This window comes from Giraffa tippelskirchi, chromosome 13 (assembly GCF_054371585.1).
Source record: "Giraffa tippelskirchi isolate mGirTip1 chromosome 13, T2T-mGirTip1v1.2.pri, whole genome shotgun sequence".
In the NCBI taxonomy this organism is placed as follows: domain Eukaryota; kingdom Metazoa; phylum Chordata; class Mammalia; order Artiodactyla; family Giraffidae; genus Giraffa; species Giraffa tippelskirchi.
Genome location: NC_137287.1, coordinates 25,634,142 through 25,651,612, shown reverse-complemented (window position 1 = coordinate 25,651,612; position 17,471 = coordinate 25,634,142). Strand labels below are relative to the sequence as shown.

Below are 17,471 nucleotides of genomic sequence, written 5' to 3'. Positions count from 1 at the left end.
AATTTAAGGTTTTCCACTCATAATTTCCCTTTTGGCCATTCAACCATCCATTTGACAGCTTAGTAATGACTGAGTGCCTACTGTATGCCTGGCACTGCGCTGACCACGTGAGACATAGATGTAAACCAAAGATCTTTCTTGTTGAGACTATCTCAGTGCAGAGCAGTGTTTAGCAGAGAGGAACATTTTTTTTTTTTTTCCAAACAAGATCTCATGCACAAGGCACTGAAAAGAGAAATAAAAGTGAGAAAGCTACAACTGAAGCCAGGAGGGGTCTGAGCTCAACCCACTAACCTTCCTCTTGAATCTTACTTCCTAATTCATTCTAAAGGATCATAAGGAATCCTCCCAGAGCTCTAGAAACTTTTAGAACAAAAACTGAAGAACACTGACCTATGTAGGATGCATATGGGAATCAGGGCTAGACTTTTATTTTACTTATTTTTTTTTTTTAGGGCTAGACTTTTAAAACATTGTTTCCTGTGTGTTCTCTTTCTTGAGGAGCTGAGGGAAATCGTTCTGGTTCTCCTCTAGTTCTGTTTCCATTTCTGAGCAAACCTCTCTGTAAGGTCGTTCTATCTTTCCCTCTTATCTTCATTCCCTCTGTCTCTCCTCAAATATCCACCTCCCCCATAACCTTCAGAACCCAGAGAAGACAGGAGGCAATGAGGCTTAACAAGTGTGGTGGGCATTTTTTGGTTTTGTCTGATCAGCGTTTTTTTCTCCTTCGTCTGGATACAACACCCCCATTGTCCTGAGAGGGATCACACCTTCCTCCTGCTCTCAGACCACATCACTCAGGGGATGGTGACTTCATTCTTGACTCCAACTGGAAGTATGTGACTCAAGCTGGCCAATCAGAGCCCACCACATCCTCGAGCCTTGGTGATTGGTTTATTGGAAGTAGGTGGCCTAATCAGAACTTAGAGAAGCAAAAGTTTTTCTACTGAGCTTGAGCTATGAGACTGCAAGCCTGATTGGCTCCAGAGAGTGATATAGAGGGAATATAGGTCTCAGATGAGCACAGCTTTTTGGCCTCCATACGCACCTCAACCCACAGGTGAGAGGCAGCTGGAAGGGGCCAGGGGACCGGAGTATCCAGATCTCAAGTACATCCTTCACCAGGGTTCCACTTGCTCAAGATTTGTGCGCTCATCCTCAAAAAGACACCCCTCCCCATCATTAGATCAACATCGTTTAATAGTAAAGGGAGTGGTCTCCAAAGTCACAGAGACCTGGTCTCTACTCCTGCTCCCACCAGTCATGGACTGTGTGAATCAGGGGCCAAGTCACTTGGCCTCTCAAAGACTCAGTTTCCTCATCAGTAAATTAGGGATACTAGCACTTTTGTCATTGACTGTTGTGAGAATTTAAGTCACAGAGGTGTGTACTTTATCACAGTACCTGGTTCTTAGTAAATATTCTAAAATGTCATTATTAGCTCAAAAGGGAAAAAAAAAACACAAGAGTAGCTATTCAGGCTCTCGAAGACTTTGAGTTTTCCATGGTCTCCCCCAGTAGGTAGGGGAATAGGCAGTCAGTTTATTCTATCACTTAGAAAGAAGAGACTTTGGGGGTGGAGTGGCCGTGAGGACTGGAATATAAAACTTTAAGGAATGGTTTAAGACTTAGTCTTCAAAGAGCTGTCACTCTTTGACAGAAGCCATTTTATGCTTGACTGTCAGCTGTGACAAGCGGGAAGTGGCCGATCTCTGCAGACGGGCAGATAGTGTAGCTCTCACGGTGTCCTGCTGGGTGTGGAAATGCTGCTCAAATCGATTCCACCACTCCCTCTTCAGTCTTGCCTTGCATTTATTGCCCTCTGATTCTTATGGAGCAGCCAATGAGCCCCACCAGTCTCTGCTCCATTCTTACTGCCAGCCAGGGGAAGAAAGGAGGATTCTGTTCATGCCCACGGAATAACTCGAAACAATGGTGAGCTCGTGCCAGTGGCTGGCTCTCTGTTGTCGCCATGGTTGTCTCCTTCTTGGCCATTATTATTAGCTTCTGTTGGAGACTCAAGCAGTGTCTGAAATTTCAGCGCCTTTCATTTCTCCTCTGCTTTGAAGGGAACAGCTATGCAGAGCCCACCAGAGAGGCGATCTCTTCCTCTATCATTTTACGCCACATTACAACAGAAGTTGCATGACTCCAAAGGATGTTTCTGACTTTAAAGTTCTTGTGATCTATTTGTCCAATACACATGTTGAATTAGAAATTCAGTTGTCACTCCCAGATAATAATGCTCGGAATGGTGCTGCCTGCATGAATCATTATCTTCGGCCTGGAGTTGTTCTACTAATGAATATGCATGAGCCCAGAAAGGGGGGCTGTGAGATTTGCACAACCTGTTTCCTGGAGGAGCCTCAGATGGTTCAGCTCAATGTTCTGAGCTGAAGCTTCCAGAGCCAAGCCCAGCGTCTGTCTCACCACCCACAGCTCGTTCAGGCTTCTCAAAACACCTGCTCTCTGGTGATGGTGAGTGCCCGGTGACAGTGGGGAGCCCACATGGTCAGGAAAACGCGGCTGCTCATTCATTCATGAGCCATGAACTTAGCGGAGGGTTAGAAGGCAGCAGAAGTGGAAGTGGGCTCAGAGTGTCCTTCAGAAATGCCAGCTGGAGAATCGAGAAACCATGAGGGATGCCTGCTGGCTCTGCCCCTAGGAAGCAGGAATTAGAAACAGGAGTCTAAAGAGGGATTATCAACGACAGACAAATGTTGTCTGCTGGCTACAGCCATGATGAGAAAAAGGAGGCTCTTCCCAAATGAGCAGCTGAACGTCAAACAAAGGCGAGAGAGGGGGATGCATCGGTGAGAAACAGCTGCCCGGGAGTCGCATAGCAGCTTGGCCACATCTGCCTGATGTCATGGTTTCAGGTCCTTTTCTCAAGATCTAGGCTTCAATCTCTAAGACAGAGCTCATTTGCTGCCACAGAAGAGGCGGTTCTTCAGAACATCTCCTGCCATTTCTATGGATTTCTTATCCGATCAAAATTTCTTTGTGCTGAAGCTCTTTCTCACATCCTTCAGCTGGATTGGACGGGATCATGTTTATGGATCAGTTTCTCTGTTCTAGGTACTACCCCAGAGAGAACTACAATCATTTTTGAAATTGGGTATATCAATGTCCTCTTTCTTCCATCAGAGCACCCACTACCCTGGAAAGGAAGGACTGGGATAGTTATGGCAGAAACACAAAAAGAAAGGAGCAATGTCCAGCTTTTGACTCCCTAAAGAGGCTCTCATTGCCCATCATGAGCCAATAGTCTCTCTTTCCAGTATGGAGAAAGACTGACAGATTGATTTATTAAAGGAATTGGCCCATGTGATGATGGAGGCTGAGAAGTCCCATAGTCTGCTGTTTGCAAGCTGAAGCCCAAGAAAGCTGGTGGTGTATTTCAATCTGAGTCCAAAGGCTTGAGAACCAGGAATGTTGATGGTGAAAGTCTTGGTCCAAGTCTGAAGGCTCAAGAACTAGGAGCACCAAGGTCCAAGGGTAGAAGAAGTTGGACAGCCCAGCTTGAACAGAGAGCACGTACCTCTTCTTCCTCTGCTTTTTTTTTGTTTCTATTCAGGCTCTCAATAGATTGAGTGATGTTCATTTGTATTAGTGAGGGTAGATCTTTTTAGTCAGTGTACCAATTCAAATGCTAGCTTCTTACAGGAACATGGAGGGACCTAGAGATTATCACACTAAGCAAAACCAGAAAGAGACAAATACCATATCATTTATATGTGGAATCTAAAATATAATACAAATCAACATATCTACAAAGCAAAAACAGACTCACAGATACAGAGAATAGGCTTGTAATTTCCAAGGGGGTAGGAGCAGTAGGGGAGGGAAGGATCAGGAGTCTGGGATTAACAGAAGCAAACTATTATATATGGGATGGATATACAACAAGTCCTACTGTTATAGCACAAGGAACTATATTCAATACCTGTGACAACCATAATGGAAAAGAATATGAAATATATAAATATATATTTATATTCTTTTCATAATGAAAAAGATATGAAAATATACATATGTATATTTATTTTTATATATATATGGGCTTCCCTGGTGGCTCAGTGGTTAAGAATCTGCCTGCCAATGTAGAAGATGTGGGTTTGATCCCTGGGTCGGGAAGAGCCCCTGGAGAGTGAAATGGCAACCTACCCAATATTCTTGCCTGGGAAATCAATCCAATGGACAGAGGAGCCTGGCTGACCATAGTCCATGGGCCGCAAAAGAGAATTAATACATTTTAAATCAAGTATACTTCAATAAAGTTTTTTTTAAATGCTAACTTTTAATGAGAGCCTCACAGACACACCAAGACATAATCTTTGACTAGCTATCTGAGTATCAGTTAGCTCAGTCAAGTTGACACATCAAGTTAACCACCACAATTGTCACTCTGCAGTGGACACCAGCACAGGACATGCAGAGCCAAGACAAGATCCAGAATCCCACAGTGGTGGCCAGAAAGGACAGTGGACAGCACATGGACAGAGACCACTTCTCCTTGGCTTTGAAACACCTGACCTTCTCCATGAGGTCAGACACCACCTTCAAGAAGTGGAGGAGAAAGTGCCCTGGAGAGAGGAGAAAACCACCCCCTGAGGTCTTTGACTGTTGACTAATGGTTAGTCAAGACTGAGTTCACTGGGAAATGGATGTAAAACCAGTATCTCTTGAACTCCTGGGCCAGGCATCCCAGGGGTGGAAACGTTGAGCATGATGAGATCAATTACAAAAAAAAAATGGAGGAATCTAAACAGATCCCTCAGTAATCTGAAGTCTAGTGAGAAAATGTTAAATCTCCTGCATGCGAGGCTGGTCCAGGGTCCCAGGGGATCTCAGAGCAGCACCTGATGGGCAAGGCCAGAATCATGAGCCATTGATGCAAAGCCACTGCTTTTCACAGCAGGAGGCAATGCCCAGCTGGGGAAGGGGACATTCGAGTGTGTATGTCCTGCAATCCTCTTACTGTACTTGATGGCCTGGAATGTTCTTTTTGTTTACTCATTTCTCCAAAGCAAGCCCTGGAGTGGCATTTGGTCTACTGAAAGAGTGACAAGGACAAAGATTGCTAGACTCTAACATGGGAAGTGGCCCATCTGAAATATGACAGAAAGCTTTGTGGGCTCTGTGGGAGCACAGAGGAGGGGAAATTCTTGCTGCCGAGTGAAAATTCGAGCATTTTGTGGCAGAAGGAACATTCTTAATGACACATGGATTACATCCTGGCTACTCCAAGTGTGGTCCACCATCAGCTCCCACTAGGGAGAAATGCAGACCCCAGGTCCTGCCCCAGTCCTGCTAATTCAGAATCTGCATTCAGTGCTCTGTGACAATGTAGAAGGGTGGGATGGGGTGGGAGGTGGGGGGGGAGGTTCGAGAGGGAGGGGACATACATATACCTAGGGCCAATTCATGTTGGCATGTGGCAGAAGCCAACACAATATTGTAAAGCAATTATCCTCCAGTTAAGAATAAATAATTTTTTTTAAAAAAGAAAGACTGTGTTTTAACAATATCCCAGGGGATTCACATGCACGTTAAAGCTGGGGAAAACACAAGATTGGCACTCTATTGTGAGGATCCTGTAGGCTTTCAGGCCCCTAAAGCCCTCCATGATCTGGCAGGAAGCAGCTAACAGCCCACACACCCACCCCTCTCTGGGTTCCCAGAGCCTGAGCTGTGTCACAAACTTTCCAGGACATAATCAAACTGAGAGTCCCCCCGAGGCACCAGTGCACAGACTGTGGAAATCAGATTTTCCTTTAAATCAAGCCTTACAAAGTGTTTAAAATAGAGTTAGAAATGCCAGAGAATCCCACCTGCTAAGGAAAATGATACAACACGGAGCCTAAGAAGAATTTGTCAGAGGGAGAAAGAGATCCAAACACACGTCTCAAGACAAAGAGAGAGAGAGAGAGCATAAGGCATGGTGAGAAGCAGCTATCAGAAAGGAGGAACAGAGAGGGAGAGAAATGGGAAAGGAGGAGGTGATGGAGGGAGAGGGAAAGACCGGGGAGTGGGGTGGAAAAAGAGGGTTGGGGAAAAAATGGATGGAGAGAGCTGAGGGGGTAGAGAGAGTTGAGAAGCAGAGATGGGGGAGAGAGGAGGGCGGGAGGAGGAAGATGGAGAAGAGTTGGATGTGCTTGGGAGAGAGACGTGATTGGGAGGAGATGAAAGAGGGAAAGAGATAGGAGTGAGAGAAGAGAAAGGAGAGAGGAAGAAAGAAAGAGATGTTAGGCTGGAGAAAGAGGAGGAAAAAATGAGAGGAGAGAGAGGGTTCGAGCGAAATTGGAAATCAGAGGTGGAGAGGAAGAAAAAAATCACCCGAAGAACTTATTGGACCCACTCCACTTGCTGGAGTCAATCAAGTAATGACACAGGGAGAAGCTGCCCTTGTCCAGAGCCTGGGGTGCTCTGTAAGGGGCCCTAACTCCCTTTCCAAGAGGTCTTCACCCCCTTTCCAGCCGCAGCCACCACCCCAAGCAGCAGGCGTCTTTCCCAAACACGCTTTGCGCACTCACACTCCCGCGCACTCCTGCCTTATCCCAGGGCAACTCTCATGTGCTTTTCAAGACCTAATTTCAGTCCCAACCCCAGCACCTGTTCCTGGCCCAATGGCTTCTCACAGAATGAACTGTTCCATCCTTGACTCATCACAGTGATTCCACTCATCAGTTCGTTTATGGGACCACGTCTCACCCCAGCAAATGTTCTTATCTGCATGTGTGTATCCTCTATCAGACCTTGAGCTCCTCGAGTACAAGGGACGATGTCTTATTCAGTTCTATAACCCCGTCACCTACCATATGCTTTGTCAGAATTGGTACACAATAAGTGTTGGAAATCAATCTTGAATATTTATTGGAAGAACTGATGCTGAAGCTGAAGCTCCAATACAGCTGAAGCTCCAATACAGCTGAAGCCACCTGATGCAAAAAACTGACTCATTAGAAAAGACCCTGATGCTGGGAAAGATTGAAGGAAGGAGGAGAAGGGGACGACTGAGGATGAGATGGTTGGATGGCATCACCTACTCAATGGACATGAGTTTGAGAAAACTCTGGGAGATAGTGAAGAACAGGGAAGCCTGGTGTGCAGCAGTCCATGGGGTCACAGAGAGTTGGACATGACTGAGTGACTGAACAACAACAAAAAAGTGTTGATAGAATAATTTTATTCTTTCTGAGAGATATTGAAAGAAAATAATATCACAGCCTCAAAGATAGTAGAATTTTCCTTAGTGCAAATGAGTAGAAGGCCACAATCTAGATTCCATAAGACCAATATGTGATTTAAATAAGCATTACCACTCTCCATCTCCATGCCAGTGGCAGACACCTCTAATCAATCAGGGCACTCGCCCACTGAGCCCAGATGTGACCTCAGAATCTGTCCCAACATAATTGTAACCCAAACAGACACTGACAATTGACTGGAGTTAGCTTCTTGATTGCTGCCATCCAGACATTCAAAAGAACTAGTAAAATTGATTCTGTTGAGTAAAAAAAAAATTTTGTATGCAGTAGGCATTTATGAACATATGCAATATACGTGTTTATAGTAATATCTGATAAAAGTCATTGGTTGTTATGCAAAGTGTTTTCCATACATTATCTCAGTTAATTCTCAGAAAAACCTCATGAGTTTGGGGGGGGTTCAAGATGGGGGCACACATGTGTACCCATGGCTGATTCATGTTGATGTATGGCAAAAACCATCACAATATTGTAAAGCAATTATCCTCCAATTAAAATAAATAAATTAAAAATAAATAAATAAATAAATAAAATAAAATAAAATAATTAATTAAAAAGAAAAAAACTCATGAATTTGATACTACAATTACCCCCAATTTACAGATAAGAAAACTAAGTTTCGTGATTAAGTAGCTGCCAGGTTAGTAAATAAAGTGGAAATTAAAGTCTTGTTTGTCTGAAGTCAAGATAAATGCAGTGAACAATTATGCTACAGTGGATGGAAGTCTTCAGTAGGAAAAACAATTAGTAAATTCAATAATCTCCTATTCAACTTATTTCGGAGGTGGTTCTTATCATTGTTGTTAATCGTTTCTTCATTTTGCCATCAATTTTTAAAAGTTGCATCAGAGAACCAGATCTAGTCATTCCTTCTGTGTGTCTACATCCTTGAAACCAGGTATAAGATTTCACCCATTTTATAAATCTGTCATCATAATAGTTACAACTTACTGAGAATTAGCTATGTGCCTGGTACAATGCTAATTAGATAATTGCCTCATCTATCCCTCAGTATTCATGTGTGCATGCTAAGTTGCTTCAGTTGTGTCTGACTCTGTGCAATGCTATGGACTGTAGCCCACCAGGCTCCTCTGTCTGTGTGATTTCCCAGGCAAGAATACTGCAGTGGGTTGCCATTTCCTTCTCCGGAGGATCTTCCCAACCCAGGGATCAAACCCTGGTCTCCCTCATTGCAGGCAGATTCTTTACCATCTGAGCCACCAGGGAAGCCCACCCCTCAGTATAATCCTCTGCAAAAGGCTAATTATAAAATGCAGAAACTGAGGTTTAGGGAGGATTCCAAATGTGCTTATGACTGCACAGCTGGTAAGAGTCAAGATTTGAACTCAGGCCATCTGACTCCACATCCTACATCCCTCATCCCCACACAGAGGCTCCAGCAGGTCTCAGTACAGCTCTTGCCCTAACACGGGCATAAACACAGAGGAAAAAAAAAGACATAACAAATTTCATGATGCCTATAAACTAGAGTTTATTTTCACTTCCTAGTAAAATCGTTCCCAGCGCTGACTTACTTAGCAAAACATTAGGGTTTTGTTTTTTTTTTTAATCCCATCTTTTTGCTTTCGTTAAACTAACTGCCATTCTTTGTCTATAATTTTTGGATTCCCATTTTCCACTTCAAATCTATCATGTAAGTCGATGTTGACAAAAAGTGAGCGCAGGAGCTCCTAGAAGCGGGTCTCTTCCATCTGGCACTCTTTCTCCACCTGCCTGACAGCGGGAGCCATCACAGCCTGATCATTTCAGCTCCATGGTTCCTGGGTTCCTGTCATTCTGTTTCTGCAAAACTACCATCTTCTGCTCAACCGAAATATCACAGCTTTATTATTTGCAGGGAGATTCAGCTGGCCAGGGGAAGAAGTTGGAGGTTGAAGTGTCCTGAGGAGAAGCAGAAATCTTGGGTGAGAATTTGCAGAGAGAAGAGGTTAGAGTTTTGGACCACTGCTTCATTCTAAATGCATCCTTTATTAGGTCACCAAATAAGGACATGATGATGTCTCTTTTTACCTGGTGTGCTGGGATGGCAGCCAATTGCTTCTTAGGCTCTGCTGATCTTGTGCAAAGAGACAATATATTAACAGCAAACCAGCTAGATCCGAATCCAGCTTTGCTCTTTCCTCCTAGCTGTGTAACCTTGGAAAGGTTGATCAACCTCTCTGGGTTTCACATTTCTCATCTGTAATATAGATAAAGAACTTACTACAATGTTGAGTACTTAACACTAGTTTCTGCATATGAATGTTCGTTATAAATATGAGGCACATTAACACACCGGGTTGGTGGGATATGTCTGACATGTAGATATTGAAGGATTGATGAGAACTTATGTCTCCAGGGGAAGAAACAGGGCACTCCCCTCTGCCACAGCAGCTTCAGAACGGGAGGACTCAAGGGTCCTTCATCCTCCCCACTCAGGACATACCCGCTTCCTGCCCTTTCCTTGTTCTCATCTCTTGCCTTGAACGACAAAGATGGGCAATAAAAATATGTCAGTCACATCATAATAACAGTTTCCATTTTTTAATAGCCTATGCTGTGCCAAGCCTTCAGATAGACAATTACATGCATGCCTTCCTCCTCCTGACAAGCAAGCAGGGTGCACATTAGTATCTCCACTCACTGGAGAGGCACAAGGAAGTTAAGAATGATACACAGGGGCACAGGGGTGGAGCTGGGATTTGAACGTAGTTCTACAGTCCATGGGGTTGCAAAGAGTCAGACGTGACTGAGCGACCAACACGCTTTCTGTCTGATTTCAGCTCCTGAGCTCCCCTTAGCAGGCACCCTCTGAAAGCAGAGCCTAAGACATGGACACGGATGCAGGAAATATGCTTGGGAGGTGACTTAGGAGCCAGGAGAAGAGAGAGAAAAGAGTGTGATGGAGAAGGAGGGAGGGGCAGCAGAGTGTCAATGGAGCTGCTACCACGGTGAGCAATCAGCACACAGTCCTGCAAGGATCTTCCGAGAACCCGTGGAGACTGTTGCTCAGCCTCACTCCAGCAAGTGTGGACCTGGGGCATTTCTCCCCCAGTGCCCATTGGTTGAGGGCAGGTGTCCAGGGACACTACCTGCTGCATGCAGCCAGTTAACTTCTGCATATGCACTGAGCATCCTGGCCATAAAAAGCCAGAGGCTGGGAGAGGGGAGAGATAACCTGCAGTTTGTACCCAAGGTGAGAAACCTGGAGCATGCACACAGCTGGCCACATGTGAAATCAGGTGAGCCAAAGGAGTGCCTCTCCGGGCACCAAAGGTGTTCATAAACAGTACCACCTCACACAGCCTCATTAGTCTCCTGGATATGTCTAGATGGGAGTTTGCACTTTTTGAGGGGAAGGGGCTACTATAGGTTGAATGTTACACTCAAAATTCATATATTGAGGTCTAATTTCCAGTGTCATATTAGGAAATGGGGCCTTAGGGGTGGTAATGAGGTCATGAGGGTGGAGCCCTCATGAATGGGATTAGTGCTCTTATAAAAGGGACCCCAGAGAACTCCCTTGCCACGTGAGTTCACAGAGAGAAAACAGCTGTCCTTGAACCAGAAAGTGAGCTCTCAGCAGACAGTGAATCTGCCAGGTGCCTTGATGCATGCATGCTAAGTCACTTTAGTTGTTGTATGACTCTGTGCGACCCCAGGGACTGAAGCCCACCAGGTTCCTCTGCCCATGGGATTCTCCAGGCAAGAATACTGGAGTGGATTGTCATTTCCTTCTCCAGAGGATCTTCCTGACCCAGGAACTGAACTCAGGTCTCTTATGTCTCCTGCATTGGCAGGCAGCTTCTTTACCACTAGCGCCACCTAGGAAGCCCAGGTGCCTTGATACTGAGCCCAGTTTTCACTTCCCAGCCTCCAGAACAGTGAAATATGAATTCCTGTCATTTTTAAGACCCCAATCTGTAGCCTTGTTACACTGACTCAAAAGGACCCAAAATGGCTTCCTTATAGCTCAGTTGGTAAAGAATACGCCTGCAATGCAGGAGACCACGGTTCGATTCCTGGGTCAGGAAGATACCCTGGAGAAGGGATAGGCTGCCGACTCCAGTATTCTCGGACTTCCCTTGTGGCTCAGTTGGTAAAGAATTCACCTGCAATGCGGGAGACTTGATTCGATTCCTGGGTTGGGAAGATCCCCTGGAGAAGGGAAAGGCTACCCACTCCAGCATTCTGGCCTGGAGAATTACATGGACTGTATAGTCCATGGGGTCGCAAAGAGTTGGACACGACTGAGTGACTTTCACTCACTCACTCAAAAGGATAAGATGGGTACATGCATTTCTGTTGCTTCTCACTTGATCTGGGAGGAAGACAAGCAAGATGCTATCACCTATACTTTTCAGCTGCTGAAATGAAGGAACCTAGATGAATATGTACACTTCCCTGGTGGCTCAGATGATAAAGAATCCATCTGCAATGAGGGAGAACTGGGTACAATCCCTGGGTTGGGAAGATCCCCTGGAGGAGGGCATGGCAACCCACTCCAGTATTCTTCCCTGGAGAAGCCCCATGGACAGAGGAACCTGGCAGGCTACAGTCCATGGGATTGCAAAGAATTGGACACAACTGAGCAACTAAGCACACACGCAAATGAAAACACAATCTTGTCTCATGTCAAACTACCAGGCTCCTAATTCTGCTCTGCCACACACTTGCTCTATAACTTTGGGGAAATTATTTTAACACTCTACATTTCTATTTCCTCATCTGTCCATTCTTCCAACAAGACATATCTACTGTGCAATAACTATCTCTATGTGTCAGGCCTCATTCTAGGTATGAGGAATACTGTAGTGAACAAAACAGAACACCTCCATCCCCAAATCTCCACTCTCACTCACCTTACTTGCCACAGGGTGAAGACAGACAATACACATAAGACATGAAGACAGTGTAAGAGACTGTGGATTAAAGGATGAAAGCGAGATATGGATATGTGGGGTGAGGGGAATGAGGAGGGGCATTCAGCATCGGGACGATTATCAGTTAGAGCCTTCCTGAGAAGCAGGTGTTTGCATCAAGATCTGACAGGGATGGAGGAGGAAGCGTGTGGCTACCTGACAGAAGGGCTTTCCAGCCAGAGGAGACAGCAAGTGCAAAGGCCCTGGGGTGGAATCCCGCCACTGTGTCCAGGAATATCAGCAGGGCTGTGTGATGGAGTGGATTGAGTGTGTGGGGGGGGTGTGACTAGGTGATGGAATCAGGCAGGAGAGGTGGGGAGTGGAACCCTGAGGACTCGGGATTTCACTGTGAATGGGATGTGAAGCCATAAGAGAGTTGGGAGCAGAGAAGTGATGTGGTGTGACATATTTTCGTACCATCACTCTGGCTGTGTGAAATATCAATAACCTCAGATGACACTTCAGATGCAGATGACACCACCCTTATGGCAGAAAGTGAAGAGGAACTGAAGAGCCTCTTGATGAAGGCGAAAGAGGAGAGTGAAAAAGCTGGCTTGAAACTCAGCATTCAAAAAACAAAGATCATGGCATCCAGTCCCGTCACTTCATGGCAAATAGATGGGGAAACAATGGAAACAGAGACAGAATTTATTTTCTTGGGCTCCAGAATCACTGCAGATGGTGACTGCAGCCTTGAAATTAAAAGACGCTTGCTCCTTGGAAGAAAAGCTATAATAAACCTAGACAGCATGTTAAAAAGCAGAGACACTGCTTTTCCATCAAAGGTCCGTCTAGTCAAAGCGATGGTTTTTCCAGTAGTCATGTACGGATGTGAGAGTTGGACCATAAAGAAAGCTGAGCCCTGAAGAAGTGATGCTTTTGAACTGTGGTGTTGGAGAAGACTCTTAAGAGTCCCTTAGACTGCAAGGAGGTCAAACCAGTCATTCCTAAAGAAAATCAGTCCTGAATATTCATTGGAAGGACTGATGCTGAAGTTGAAGTTCCAATACTTTGGCCATCTGATGCAAAGAACTGACTCATTGGAAAAGACCCTGATGCTGGGAAAGATTAAAGACAGGAGAAGAAGGGGATGACAGAGGATGAGATGGTTGGATGGCATCACTGACTTGATGGACATGATTTTGAGCAAGCCCTGGGAGTTGGTGATGGACAGGGAAGCCTGGCGTGCTGCAGTCCGTGGTGTCGCAGAGTTGGCCGTGACTGAGTGACTGAACTGACTGAACTGAACTCTGGCTGTATGTTAAGAATAGGCTGAGGGGGCAGGGGCAGAAACAGGGAGAGACTCAGGAGGCCACTGCGGTGATGGGGGTGACCTATGACGGGGGCGTGGGCTAGAGTGATGTCCATGGAGGTGGTGAGAAGTGATAGATTTTGTAAAATGTGCATAACACTTTTCAGACCTTAGACACACCATCTCATCCAATTTTCACAAAACTTGAATGAGTTAGTGATGATCACTGCCCATTTTTACAAACAAAGAACAAGAAGCTGAGCACCTGACCAAGATCACACACCTGAAACATGGTCAGACCAAATCGAGGACACAGGTCTCAAGTCAATTCTTTAGAGTATTTCCCTCAATCCAGTAATTCTCCTGCTGCATTTCAGTCAATAAATTGTATTGTCTGTAAAGAATCCACTTCTTGAAAACAGTGCTTTCTAAACGTTCCCCACCACCAGGCCCTCACTTCTAGAGCCAATCAGGAATTGAGAATTGAAAATATTCTTGGCAGATCCAAAACCAAAAAAAGAAAGAGAGAAGCAGAGTGGGTAGCCACTGAAAATTCCAATGCTTTGCCAGCAGGAATCAATTCCTTAGGGTACTTTTTCCCCTTTACTTGAGGTTGTAAGTGGAAACTTAATTAAAAGTGTGACTTGATTCAGAGGGGCACAGAGGATGTGACGGTTTAAAAATATCACAGTGTTGGGCTTGGCAGTGATTCTGAGAAATGCCTCCCCAAGACTTCAGACATCTGCACACAGGATGATTAGGAGGGAGACTTCAGCAAGACAGAACCGTACCATCCAATGTGTTATTATGTATAAAGGTGGTGAAATGTACTGCTCCAGCCCTGACCTCCCCCTGGAGCTCTAAACTCATCTATTGACCTGTGGACCTGCCTCTCCACTTGGATAGAGAATCAGCATTTCAAATCTGTAAGCCCCAAACGACCCTCGCAGCTCCCACCACCCGACCCGCTTCTTCTGATCTTTCCAAGTCAGTTAGCATACCCCCACCCACCTAGTGCCTCAAGCAAAAACTGAGCAGGAGTCTTGACTTCTCTCTCTCCCTCCTCCTCACCTCTAAGATCCAATGTCTCTTAAGCACCTGCTGTTCCGCTTGCAGAATATGTCTCTACTCTGTTCCATTCTTTCCACCCCACTAATAATATTCTCGGTGTCACCATCTTGAGCATGAATTTTTGCCACAGCCTCCTAGCCCTGCCCCCCTCCCCCCCTCCAATCCACACGGAGCCAGCGTTAGCTTTTTACAACATAAATGTAAACCTGAACAGGTTTTTCAGCGTGTTCAGTGGCTTCCCATTATTCTTAGAATAAAAGTCGAACTCTTTAAGACCTTGTGTGATCTGGCAGCTAACTTCTTCTCTAATCTCTGCTAACACAGAGATTATGTCCCATTTATCACAGTTTACCAGCCACCTGGCTTCTTTTCAGATCCTTTGATGCACAAAGTCCTTTCCCTCCTATGGGATATGCAGATGTTGTTTCCTCTGCCTAAAATGCTCTGAAAGTGAAAGTCATTCAGTTTCTGACTCTTTGCGACCCCATGGACTTTAGCCTGCTAAGCTCCTCTGTCCGGAATACTGGAGTGGGTAGCTAGCTGTTCCCTTCCCTAGGAGATCTTCCCAACCCAGGTCTCCTGCATGGCAGGTGGATTCTTTACCATCTGAGCCACCAAGGCACTCTAGGGTCAGCTATTTTCAAGACTGGTTCCTCTTCCTCATCCCTCAGCTCGAAGATCAAATATACTCTCCTCAGAAAGACCTTCTCTTGTGACCCTTTCTCAGACTTTCTCAACCTCAGTTCTGTTGTCCTCTGGGGCTGGGTCACTATCTGTTGTGGGGACTGTCTTGTGCATGGTGGGAGGCTTAGCAATATCCCTGGCTTCGACCCACTAGGTACCCTTAGCACCTCCCTCCAACTCATGACTACAAAAATATCTCAAGTTATTGCCAAATGTCCCCTGGGAAGAGGATGAAACAAGTCATCTACTGTTAAGAACCATTTCCCATCTAGAGTTTCCCTGACAGCTGTGTTTTATCTCTTAGCCCTTTTGGCTTTTTTTTTTCTCCATATATTTCACATTCACTGCAGTTAGCTTTTGTATTTTTATGTGTTCTCATGTTGCCCTCAAGAATGTCATCTCCAAGAATGAAAGAACTTTGACTATTTTATTTATAGTCTGAACTCCCAGAACCTAGAAAAGTGGAAACTGTTTGACAGATATCCACTGAATGAACAAAGAATAGTTGATATTCTTTAACTGCCTACTGTGAGCTGAGCTCTGTGGTAAGTACTGCTCGTGTGTTAGCTTATTTTAATGCAGCTAATGAGATCGGTAATATTGTTATTCCCACTTTCAGGTGTGGAAAAGAGGGGTTCAGAGAGATCAAGTCATGGAGCAAATAAGGATCAGAACCAGAATACAAACCCCTGAGTTTGCTTAACTGCTGGGCTCTATTGCCTTCCTGTCTCCATTGATGAAAATATCAACCATACAATCTTCCAAACTGGAAGATTTTTTGTTTTGTTTTTTAATTTTTATTGGAATATAGTTGATTCACAATGCTGTGTTAATTTCTTCTGTACAGCAAAGTGAATCAGTTATACATATACATATACCCACTCTATTTTAGATTCTGTTCCCATATAGGTCATTACAGAGTATTGAGAAGAATCCCCTGTGCTATATAGTAAGTCCTTAGTGGTTATCTATTTTATATACAGTAGTGTGTATATGTCAGTCCTAATCTCCCAATTTATTCCTCCCCCTACCTTTTCCCCACTGGTAACCATAACTTTGTTTTCTACATCTGTGACTCTGTTTCTTGAACTGGAAGCTTTGAATAATCATTCTTGACTCTTCCTTTCTTTCTGGGTCCTATCAACCCTTCGATCTGATTAATTAGACCTCATAATGCTGCTTATACTCAGCCCCTCCTCTCCTTCCTGTTGCCATCAAATTCAATAGGGTCCTCAACAATTCACAGCTGGTACTGGGAAGAGCCTCCTAAATCTGGCCTCTACAATGCCAGCCTCTACCCACTCTTCATCACTTCCATAGGGCACCAACGTTCACATCTCCATCAGCTCAGGTCACGCTCTGGCTTTGAAAATGTGTGTTGGCTCCCTGGTACCTAGAAGACAAAGTCCAAACTATTTAATGTGACCTTGGGTAATTTATTGATCCCTCTGAACTTCAGTTTCCCATCTATAAGAATGGGGAAAAGAAAATAACCTTTTCAGAAATATTTTAAGATTCAGTGGGACAAAACAGGTGATCACTTATAACAGATACTCAATAATGTTGATTTCCTTTCCTTTCCTCATTATTCAGATATAATCTGAACCCAATCTACTTCTTCAGCTTTATCTCCAGTCAGTCTCCCCACTTATTCTCCTCTACCTAGTGACTTCCTATTTGTCCTTCAAGTCACAGTTCAAATTACGTGTTCAAAAGTTCACAGTTCAAAAAACTCACGGTTCAAAGTGGGCTTCCCTGATAGCTCAGTTGGTAAAGAATCTACCTGCAATGCAGGAGACCCTGGTTTGATTCCTGGGTGGGGAAGATCCGGTGAAGAAGGGAATGGCCGCCCACTCCAGTATTTGGGCCTGGAGAATTCCATGGACTGTATAGTCGATGGTGTCACAAAGAGTCAGACATGACTGAAAGAACTTTCACAGTTCAAATGTCTCTGACACTGTCACATCTCCCCCACTGTCTCTGGCAGAGCTGATGATCCCAGGTCTGGAGGCTCAGATCTCTACTGTAGCATTTGACATGGTGTCCTTTAAACACTGAGTCATCATTTTTTGTCTCCACATCTTCCTTCTTCATTAGACCAAGGGCAGGAATCTGCATTTCTGGATGCTTAACACTAACTAATGGGCCAAGTACATAGTGACTACTCAATACTTTACATATAGGAAGATTGCAACACAATTCTAGAATCACACAGACCTGGGAATCAATGCTAACACTGCCTCAAATTTGCTGCATAATCTTAAGGAATTT

General features: G+C 44.7%; 1 long non-coding RNA gene across 4 annotated transcripts; it reads right to left on the bottom strand.

The window, feature by feature from the left end:
* Nucleotides 1-8,743: 8,743 nt before the first annotated feature.
* On the bottom strand, nt 8,744-17,080 carry LOC145531669 (uncharacterized). Of its 4 annotated transcripts, none has more exons than XR_014072638.1 (4): nt 16,938-17,080; nt 9,568-9,752; nt 9,303-9,471; nt 8,744-9,173 (listed from the first exon to the last, which is right to left on the bottom strand). It is a non-coding gene; the product is annotated as an uncharacterized LOC145531669 (long non-coding RNA). The 4 variants fall into 4 exon arrangements; XR_014072639.1 differs by having other exon boundaries at nt 16,984-17,080; XR_014072637.1 differs by lacking the exon at nt 9,568-9,752.
* Between the last annotated feature and the right edge of the window lie 391 nt (nt 17,081-17,471).